Consider the following 10,951-nt stretch of genomic DNA (forward strand, 5'->3'; position numbering starts at 1 on the left):
TATATGCCTCTATAATCCTAACCACTTGGAACGACATTGTCATTCATCGCTAAAAATATTTTCTTAGAAATACTGGCCACAATCTTGACTTTCTATGTAATGATGCAGGCAAACTCTGGAGGAAGGGGCACAAAAGCCCCTCCCTTCTATGCAATATTATTTACGGAGGTAATGGATACCTTAGCTGGAGTAGGTTGATCAAGGGCTTCCCGATAAGTTCTCTAGCAAACCTATCAAATATCATGAACTTGGCCTAACCCGAGTCATCCGCTGACCTGGTGCATATGCAGTACCTGCAATTTCCATCATAGGTTACCGAACATGTGGCAGGAACCAAATACTCATAACCTAAGTAACACGGGTCAGGCAACTCACAATGGGATTTCATCGACAGAAGAGCAACGAGGGTCCATGCATCGGTACTAACCACCATAAATCGTAGCACTCTTGTGACAAAGGCTGCACGACAAGAAACATGTCGGAGTAATGGGCCACGGGTAGCCTCACCCGAGTCCCTTGACATAACCAAACTTTGGGCCGGCTTCGTCCCACAAAGACCCCAGCTAGAAGCTCCGCCCTCCGTGGGCCGGCTGGCCCAGAGGCCGGCCACCGGAGGACGGCCAAGCACCAGCAGACGACACTGAGAGCGGCCGGCTCCAGTAGGCCGGCTCCCAGAGAGGGCGGACACCCGACGCCCTCGAAGTCTTGGTTCCCATTAAGGGTACAAGATAAAGCGTGGCTACAGTGAAGTCCGTCGCCCCCGAATCTCGGAACAAGCATGGCTACAGTGCCCCGTACAGGCAGAGATCTCCGCACGGCGTGGCACTGTGCCATGTCCCCCCCGACGTCACTTCGAGCAGGCGGAGCCCTGTTCCCCACAACGACCTGTCGGTACGGCATGCCGGCGGCGGGCCCTATCGGACAGTGACGCCGTAGAAGACGGCGGAGGCCCAACCAATCGGACTCAGGGAGGGCCGGCCTCCAGCAGGCGGTCGTCCCTTGCCCCGAGGCAAGCATGCCATTAAGCTGATGATACCAGGTGTGGCCTAAGTGACCTCCCACCAGGCGGCGGGACTGTAGCCACGATGAGATGATCAAGCCCTCGTCATTAGCGGCACGGCTATAGTGAGCAGCCACCAACCAATCGGCGGGGCCCACCAGGCGGCGGGCCCCAGTAGTCGGCGGAGAATCCGGAGGCCGGAGACACTGACAGCCGGGCCCAGCACCCGGACGGATTACCGTTACAACCCTGGAGGGTAGGCCTATATAAACCCCCCAGGGCATCCATGCAAAGGGTTCCCACTCTGATAGAACTAGCCAGTCAACTAGGGCAGGGAAGAGCTAGCCTTGCCTTCTCCTACCTCTAGACACAGCTCAAGGAGCACCTTGTATCACTAGTGCCTTAGTGATCATACGGGGACCCCGCAGAGCAGGAGTAGGGGTATTATCTGCACGGAGAGCCCCCAACCTGGGTAAAGTTCGCCGGCGTACGTGTCTACGCCTTATCCCGCTTCCAGGCACCGGCGACGTTCTACTCGCTCCCACCATGATAAGCCATCTGTTGGCATATGGCGTACCCAACCCCCGACAAAACACTAGTGATGGTCAGCACCAACCTTCTAACAGTCATAGTGCAGATTAAATTATTTGTGCCGCATCAATAGGAGAACGCATCATTAAACATGTGCTTTGTGAAGAACATAAAAATAGCACTATAACGAGAAAATAAAGCAAACACGCTATATTCGCACAAGGGTCGAGATCAAGCATCTCTTCAACAGTACTTTTCAGCGGATCCTTACGAACATAGGATGAACTTTCCTATTTTGTAGGAGCAAAAGCAACAAGAGGTGCAAATTTGGTGTGGAAGCTAAGTAAATGACCAAGGGGGATAGGTAAAATTATGTGGGAAAAAACTTTAGTAAATACTATAGAAGGAGTTGACTTCTGGCAAATCCTCATGAATGTACCAATGACATGCAACACTGCCGTTGATGCCCAACACACCTGTATTGAGGCACAGGGATAACACACACATATCTCTTAGGCCATGAAAATAGGGAGGTTAAAAGATAGTTTGATAGTGCACATAGCAGGAACATGGGTTGTAAGATGACAGACAATCACCTTTTAACATCTTCAAAAGTGTGTCCACAAAGATTACGATGACATGAACCTTCTCACTTGCTACAAAAACATTGTTAGCGGGAAATTTATTGGTATGATTGCCCCAAAGGCAGTGGCGAAGTCAAGTTGTAGCTATGTGAGTGAATTGTAAAAAAGCATGGAGATTGAAGGATAGGGTTGTAGAAACCACGCTTCTACATAAGTCTGAGGCTATTTAAAAAAACAATCAACATTGAAGGCTAGGGACACGCCTCAGATTCCGTAAAAGTGTGGTTTCTACAAGCGTAGCCTTCAGTGTTGTTGGTTTTTGCAATGAGCAGTGCTAGGCGTACGATGAATACTTGTACGACTTTATACGACACTACTCAGTGACCTCCGATCAAAACTCTGCATCAGCGGCATTTGTGGGATCACTGGGTCGGACTAGATCGTACATTTTAAAGTCGTACGCAAAGCAATTCCGTTTTGCAATTTACTCTAGCTGTGCAGTCTAGTGACTACACATGAATTTAGCAAACGGGAGAATCTCATGTATGCGTACACCACTCCTGATAAAAAAGGTTAAGAAAATTGACTACATACATCCACGTGACATCACAACGTCTGGATGTTGGTGCCGCCACTGCCTAAAGGATAATCTAGAGCCCCTGCAATCCAGAACATATGGGAGCGACTACAATAGAAAACGGGCCACAGGTGCAAAAATAGAAAAAACATGTCTGGGCCATCTGATCTTGAATGAAGGGCCCAGATTCTTCTGGATGGATCAGAACACACATGTACTACATTATTTGCACAAAACTCCTTCAATTCTACTCGTTTTGCTTTCATAATCATCTCCTCCTTCCTAGGCACGCATTAACCCAGACCCAAAATCCTCCAAGGCGGTGTAGCTGGGCGATAGCAAGAGCTTGCCGACGGTGGCGGCGTAGCTGAGCGATAGCAAAAGCCTGTCGACGGTGGCGGCGGGCCAGATCCGGTGCCTACCTGGGCGATTGCGCCCAGTGGAGGTCCAGATCCAGCACCCCGCCGTCTTGTCGCCGGCGTCCTGGCTGCCCTGGCAGACCTCCCCTGTGCGGACAAATGCTCTGCTCTGACGTCCTGCCCCGGCGGACCGTCTCCAAGGTACTCTTCTCGGGAAAACCTCCCGCATTGTTCACACGTCGCTCGCACCCCTCCGCCGTATGGGAACGTTGAAGAAGAAATCTTCAGTATTCAGGTATGCTTGCCTGTGAGGTTGCTACCAATTTTCTTAGTTAATTCTGTAGCATTTATTTAGGAAATCAATTTATGTTCAGCGTCCAGTCTCCAGTCTTCAGGTATGCTTGCCTGTGAGGTTGCTACCAGCACTTCTCCAGTCTCCAGTGTCAAGTCTCCAGGTCGTACCACTTTAGTATGCTATACATACGGAGAGCTAAAGAAAATTACTAAGGACGGAACATCCATCAATCCAACTGTATATGTATATTGCCAATGTATATGCTTATTCACCTCGTTTTATCATTCCAATGAAAAAAGCAAATGTGATAAATGTGAACTATAGTGCAGACTGTAGAATCTTAGTTTAGTATGTACTGACACTTTCATGTACCAAATTCAGTTAATTTGGAAAGACCTTTATTCGGTGTTGATTAGCATAACAAAAAACATAATGTTTACCTAATTGAAAATTTTGACTGGACAGCTAGTTCATGCCCATCTAGGATACGCTTGCTTTCAACTTGATATGGATAACAGGGATATCTTTCTGTATCGATGAACAGAAATATTAGTCACTGGACAAGCTTGCTATGCTTATACTAGATTTTCGAGCAGTTCTCTATCTTGAGATTTCATCATCTTCTCGGATATTTGTACATGTGAACAAACTAATCTCATCTACCTGTCAAATTACCTGCATGTAAAATGCTTGTATGCACAAAACCTTTTTTACCTTTTCTATGCAGAAAATAAGACTATTGTATCTTTTTAATTTGCAACCCATTGCAGTCTTGGAATCTTTTTAATTTGCAACCTTAACATTGCAGTCCTAGAAAGGCAAGAATATTTTGTCATTACCTAATTTTTTGTTAATCCTTGTTTGATGTTTTTTGCTGAATTTTTGTTCGCAGCCGTGGAATCGGTCAATAGTGTTCAAAATCAAGATTTCAGTGATGCTACCTCATTTGCAGAGATTAATTCTCCAATGCTTCTCATTGATGATGTGATTACACCGAAAAAGAAACAAGCCCGCTCTCAGGAGGTACCAATGCTGGTCACATCTTGTTTTTACTTTGTGCTGCAGCATCAAGTTTTTACTTTTGTCATATCCGGTTTAGCGAAAGAACTTGAATTGCATTCTTAATTTTTCAATACATAGATGATCAGGATAAGAGAACATAATTTTCCTACTTCTTTCCTTGTAATGTAAACTATTTTCTACTTGTATTTGTAGATGCATGATGCTCTGACAAGCAGAAACATCAGGACTACAGACGGATGGAAGAAGCTATTATCAAAGTCTCCCCTTTCTAACAATTGAGAGTTTCTCTGCAAGATAAATTTAACTCTGTTCTTGATCATGCTTATGTGTGTGTCTGTGCTCAACTAAATCGTGTTTTCTTGCTGTGATCTCTCCCAGAACAAGAAGCTTGATGAGCAAGAAGTAGTAGAACTGGAGGGAAATGCTAGAGCTTTTCTATGATGTACCATCAAGATAGTAGAGCTTATCATTTTAAATAGCAATGTCTGTTGAGTGGTGACCATATTAGTCCTTAATACTCTGTCTTGCTAGCAGACGGCAAAGATCTGACAGATGGCAAAGTAGCTGATTCCAGTAGTGTGTATGCTTGTGATATGCTCAATCTGGGATGGCCGAGTCGAATGTTTAGTTATGCTTCAAAGGGTGGGTTAATTTTTTCTATGCACTCGCATATTTGTCATACATATTGACATACTTTACAGTGACAATCATATTCAGCTTCTTTTTGCATAATTAGTGATGTAGTACAAGCCACTAATGTACTGAAATATGCATGGTTTTCATGAGGTCCAAATACGTGCAAAGATATTAAGTAGTATACAAACTAATAGGATATGGGGCTTCATGTCTGTCGTTGGACAAACTGAATGGAGAAGGAAATGAAATACTTCAGGTGGTTATTGCAAAAGTTCTGTTTTGTAACTAATTGCCAGTAGGGGGGTTTTCCTAAAATACACCTTAAGTGGCTGAGATCACTAGCAGAAAAAGGGTCAAATGTGAGACACATTAGTCCCGGTTTGTAACAGAACCGTCACTAATGTGTCCATTAGTGCCGGTTCCAACGGCTAGGCGGGAGGAGCTCTTTAGTACCAGTTCGTGGCAAACCTTTAGCACCGGTTCGTGCCACGAACCGGCACTAAAGAAAGTAGTGGCAGGATGTTGTCGGAGTGGGGCCCTTCCAGCACCTTTAGCACCACGGTACTAAAGGTCGTCCTATATAAACCCTACGCCCACCCGCACTCTGTTCTTCCCCCTTTTCCCTCTCCCTCTCCTCTGTTCTTCCCTTCTTCCTCTCGAGTTCATCACAAAATTTGCCCCAAATTTGTCAAGATTTGCAGGCCCCCATCCATTCAAATGATCACCAAGGTTAGCAACTTTGTCCTTTCATCTCTCATTGCTAGATTAGCTCTTGCATTGGTTTATATAGTGATTAATTGTGGGTTTTAGTAATTTGGGAGGAATTATATGTGGTAGTATTTGATTTATATGCAATTTGAGGTCAAAATAACACTTAGTTTGCATATGTAGGTGTGGTTTACTTAGTGCCTTCTAAATCTCCGTCGTAACCACCGTCGATCGTCCGCACCGTCCCGTCGCCGGCACCACCTTGTGGTGAGCCTCTTGTTCATGAAATTTTATATAAAAAATTTATGTTTGTGTGATTTGGATATATAGTTACTCGTATAATAATTATCTTACCCGTACGTTGTTTGTTATACATAGTGCCATGGTTTTGATATCCGTCCCCGTCGGCCCTCGTCCTTGTTATGATTCGGATGTGGTATATTCTCTTTTAAAACTATTTGTTGCATTTCGTGTTTATGAAAAATTATGCCCATCAAGTTGACATAGATATTTTTATCTAGGAGGTATGTGAACCGGAAATTCTAACCGACCCTATTGTCGAGAGGTTAAATTTAGTTGAAAGAGAAAACGAGTACTTGAAAGAAAAATTGAAAAGAATTGAGGGGGAGAAGATGGAATTGGAGTTGCATGTTGCCGATGTCGTCGATGATCACAAGATCAAGATGGAGAAAATGCGCTTGAAGATTAGAAAGATTAGAAAATATGTCATCGATAGTGAGGCTTGGTATCATTATGCTGTTGGATCAATTGTTACCTTAGTTGTGATCTTGATCGCATTTGTTGTTGCATTTAAATGCTTTAGCTAGAGAGTTATTTGTTTGTTGCATTTAAGTGTTGTATGAACTTTATGTATGAACTTGTATTAATTTGGTCTATTCGGTGTTGCGTAATGAAGATGAGCCGGCAATGGATGACGATGACCGATGCTCTCCCTAGTTCATTGAGGGCGTGCATACTTTTCTGCTTGCGGCTGAGGCAAACAAGCGGGCGAATGGTTTTATGCCTTGTCCATGTGCTGGCTGTAAGAATGGTCGCAATTACTCTACGTCAAGAACCATTCACGTCCACCTGTTTGAGTCCGGTTTCATGCCCCACTATAATGTTTGGACCAAGCACGGAGAAAGAGGGGTTATGATGGAAGACAATGAAGAAGAGGACGATGACAGCTATCCTGGCCATGGGTTCCCTGAATACGATGATACAACAATGGGGGAAGAAGCTGAGCCGGTAATGCGGGAAGAAGCTGAGCCGGCAATGCGGGAAAAAGCTGAAGAAGAGGCATCAGATGAGCCCGCTGATGATCTAGGTCGGGCCATTGCCGATGCAAAGAGAAACTGCGCAAGTGATTTGGAGAAGAAGAAGTTGCAGCGCATGTTAGAGGATCACAAAAAATTGTTGTACCCGAATTGCGTAGGTGAAAGAAAAAGCTGGGCATCACACTGGAATTGCTGCAATGAAAGGCAGAGAATGGTGTATCTGACAAGGGATTTGGAAAGTTGCTGGTAATGATAAAGGATATGCTTCCAAAGGACAACGAATTGCCCGAGAGTATGTACGAAGCAAAGAAGGCTGTCTGCCCTCTAGGGTTAGAGGTGTAGAAGATACATGCATGCCCTAATGATTGCATCCTCTACCGCGGTGAGTACGAGGATTTGAACGCTTGCCCCGTATGTGGTGCATTGCGCTATAAGATCAGCCGCGATGACCCTGGTGATGTCGAGGGCGAGCGCCCCAGGAAGAAGATTCCTGCCAAGGTGATGTGGTATTCTCCTATAATACCACGATTGAAACGTTTGTTCCAAAACAAAGAGCATGCCAAGGCGATGCGATGGCATAGAGAAGACCGTAAGAAAGACGGAAAGTTGAGAGTACCCGCTGACGGGTCGCAGTGGAGAAAAATCGAAAGAAAGTACGGGAAGGAGTTTGCAGATGACGCAAGGAGCGTATGGTTTGGTCTAAGCGTAGATGGCATTAATCCTTTTGGGGAGCAGAGCAGCAACCATAGCACCTGGCCTGTGACTCTATGTTTGTATAACCTTCCTCCTTGGTTGTGCATGAAGCGGAAGTTCATTATGATGCCAGTGCTCATCCAAGGCCCTAAGCAACCCGGCAACGACATTGATGTGTACCTAAGGCCATTAGTTGAAGAACTCTTACAACTGTGGAATGGAACAGGTGTACGTGCGTGGGATGAGCACATGGGGGAAGAATTTGACATAAAGGCGTTGCTGTTCGTGACCATCAATGATTGTCCTGCTCTCAGTAACCTTTCAGGACAGACAAACAAGGGATACCGCGGATGCACGCACTGTTTGAATGATACCGACAGTATATATTTGAATAGTTGTAAGAAGAATCTGTACCTGGGACATCGTCGATTTCTTCCGAGCAGGCATCCCGTAAGAAAGAAAGGCAAGCATTTCAAAGGTGAGGCGTATCACCGGACGAAGCCTCGCCACCGTACTGGTGCTGATGTACATGATATGGTCAAGGATTTGAAGGTGATATTTGGAAAGGGTCCTGGCGGACAACCTGTTCCGAAGGACGCTGACGGACGCGCACCCATGTGGAAGAAGAAATCTATATTTTGGGACCTGCCATATTGGAAAGACCTAGAGGTCCGCTCCGCAATCGACGTGATGCACGTGACGAAGGATCTTTGCGTGACTCTGCTTGGCTTCTTGGGCGTGTATAGGAAGACAAAAGATACACCTGAGGCACGGGAGGACCAGCAACGTATGCACGGAGAAGACGGCATACATCAGGGTCATGCAAGCTACGCTCTTACCAAAGAAGAGAAGGAAATCTTCTTTGAATGCCTGCTCAGTATTAAGGTACCGTCTGGCTTCTCGTCGAATATAAAGGGAATAATAAACATGGCAGAGAAAAAGTTCCAGAACCTAAAGTCTCATGACTGTCACGTGATTATGACGCAACTGCTTCCGGTTGCATTGAGGGGGCTTCTACCGGAAAACGTTCGATTAGTCATTGTGAAGCTATGTGCATTTCTCAATGCAATCTCTCAGAAGGTAATCGATCCAGAAATCATACCAAGGTTACAGAATGATTTGGTGCAATGTCTTGTCAGTTTTGAGTTGGTGTTCCCACCATCCTTCTTCAATATCATGACGCACGTCCTAGTTCACCTATGTGAAGAGATTAACGTTTTGGGTCCTGTATTTCTACACAATATGTTCCCCTTTGAGAGGTTCATGGGAGTCTTAAAGAAATATGTTCATAACCATGCTAGGCCAGAAGGAAGCATCTCCAAGGGCCATCAAAATGATGAGGTCATTGAGTTTTGTATTGACTTTATTCCTGACCTTAAGCCGATTGGTGTTCCTGAATCGCTACATAAGGGCAGACTGGATGGAAAAAGCACGCTAGGAGGGGAACAAATAATATGTATGGACGGACATTCTCTCACTGAAGCACACTACACAGTTCTACAGAATTCCGCATTGGTGGCTCCGTATATGGATCAACACAAGAATTTGCTACGCTCCAAACACCCGGAGCGGTCTGATGACTGGATTACACGTGAATAAATCAGGAGTTTCGCCAGCTGGTTGCAGACACGTACCATGCATGACACCTCTATTGAAGATGACTTGTACTTGTTGTCCCAGTTACCATCTTCGAATATAATGACTTTCAAAGGGTACGAGATAAATGGTAATACATTTTACACGATTGCCCAAGATAAGAAGAGCACCAACCAAAACAGTGGTGTCCGCTTTGATGCAGAAACCAAGACGGGAAAGGAAACATATTATGGTTATATACATGACATATAGGAACTTGACTATCGACGTGGTTTAAAGGTCCCTTTGTTTCGGTGCAAATGGGTCAATATGACACGAGGCGGGGTAACAGAAGACCCGCAGTACGGAATGACAACAGTGGATCTCAATAATCTTGCATATGCAGACGAACCATTCGTCCTAGCCAATGATGTGACACAGGTTTTCTATATGAAGGACATGTCTACCAAGCCAAGAAAAAGAAAAGATAAGGAAGCGAATGCATCGTACGATGAGCCAAAGCGGCACATAGTTCTTTCTGGGAAGAGAAACATCGTGGGAGTGGATGACAAGACAGACAAGTCAGAAGATTATGAAAAGTTTGATGAAATTGCTTCATTCACAGTGAATATTGACCCGAGCATCCCATTAAATGATGAAGATTTTCCGTGGTTACGGCGCAAAGGGACACACGCGAAGAAAAAGTTTCACACCCAAAGATCTGGGATGTGATCGGCTTCACTATCATCACTTTCTTCTGTGTTTCACACCCAGAGGGGAATCTCTGTAATAGTTAGGGTAGTTATGTGTTTTGGCATTTGAAACGCGAAGAATTTTTATGTGCAAACAAATTCTTTCATGCCTTTACTGATTTTTAAAGTTAATTTATTCACAAACTAGTGATTCACACTAATTTCAAATAATTCAAAATTTAAACTATTCAAATTTGAAAACTACGGGCACTAACAGAAAGTTTGTAATTTTTTGTACCTAAAGCAAAAATATTCACAAAGAAACTCTAAATACACAAAAAAACACAAAAATAAATAAAGCAAAAAAATAAAAAAAAAACCCACCTACTAGGCCAGAGCGGCCTGCATACGACTAGAAACCCAACCTGTCGTTGGGCCAGGATCCAGGCCCGCAAAGGCCAAGTGGGCCCACAGGACAGCAAAGAACACGTAGGCCCAGTAAGCCTGCTTTGGAGAGAGCTTGAGAGAGCGACCGCACGGGGGTTTATAAACCAGTGCGGTCGCCCCTTGGCTAGCGAGGTGGGACTAAACTTGCTGCACCGCACCTGCGCCAGCGCACCCCCTTTAGTACCGGGTCGTGGCACAAACTGGTACTAAAGGGGGGGCCTTTAGTACCGGTTTGTGCCACCACCCGGTACTAAAGGGGGTCGCTTCCCGCCGCTTGGGCTGGCCAAAACAGGCCTTTAGTACCGGTTGGTGGCTCCAACCGGTACTAAAGGTGTCTTCTATATATACAACACTTTGAAAAATTTCATTCTCCCTCTGTTTCTTCCTCTGTTTCCCCATTGAAGCACCGCTCGCCCCGATCGATCGACACCGTCACCGACCCCGTCGCCGTCGCCGCCCCCGTCCCCGTCGCCGCCCCTGTCACCGTCGCCGCCCCCGTCCCCGTCGTCGCCCTCGTCTCCGTCGCCGCCCCGGGCCCGTCCCCGTCGCGCCAT

General features: G+C 45.5%; 1 long non-coding RNA gene across 1 annotated transcript; it reads left to right on the top strand.

The window, feature by feature from the left end:
* The first annotated feature begins 2,963 nt into the window (after positions 1-2,963).
* On the top strand, positions 2,964-5,085 carry LOC123159278 (uncharacterized). Its single transcript, XR_006479619.1, has 3 exons — positions 2,964-3,346; positions 4,239-4,369; positions 4,562-5,085. It is a non-coding gene; the product is annotated as an uncharacterized lncRNA (long non-coding RNA).
* Positions 5,086-10,951: the final 5,866 nt, after the last annotated feature.

This window comes from Triticum aestivum, chromosome 7B, assembly GCF_018294505.1.
Source record: "Triticum aestivum cultivar Chinese Spring chromosome 7B, IWGSC CS RefSeq v2.1, whole genome shotgun sequence".
Lineage (NCBI taxonomy): Eukaryota > Viridiplantae > Streptophyta > Magnoliopsida > Poales > Poaceae > Triticum > Triticum aestivum.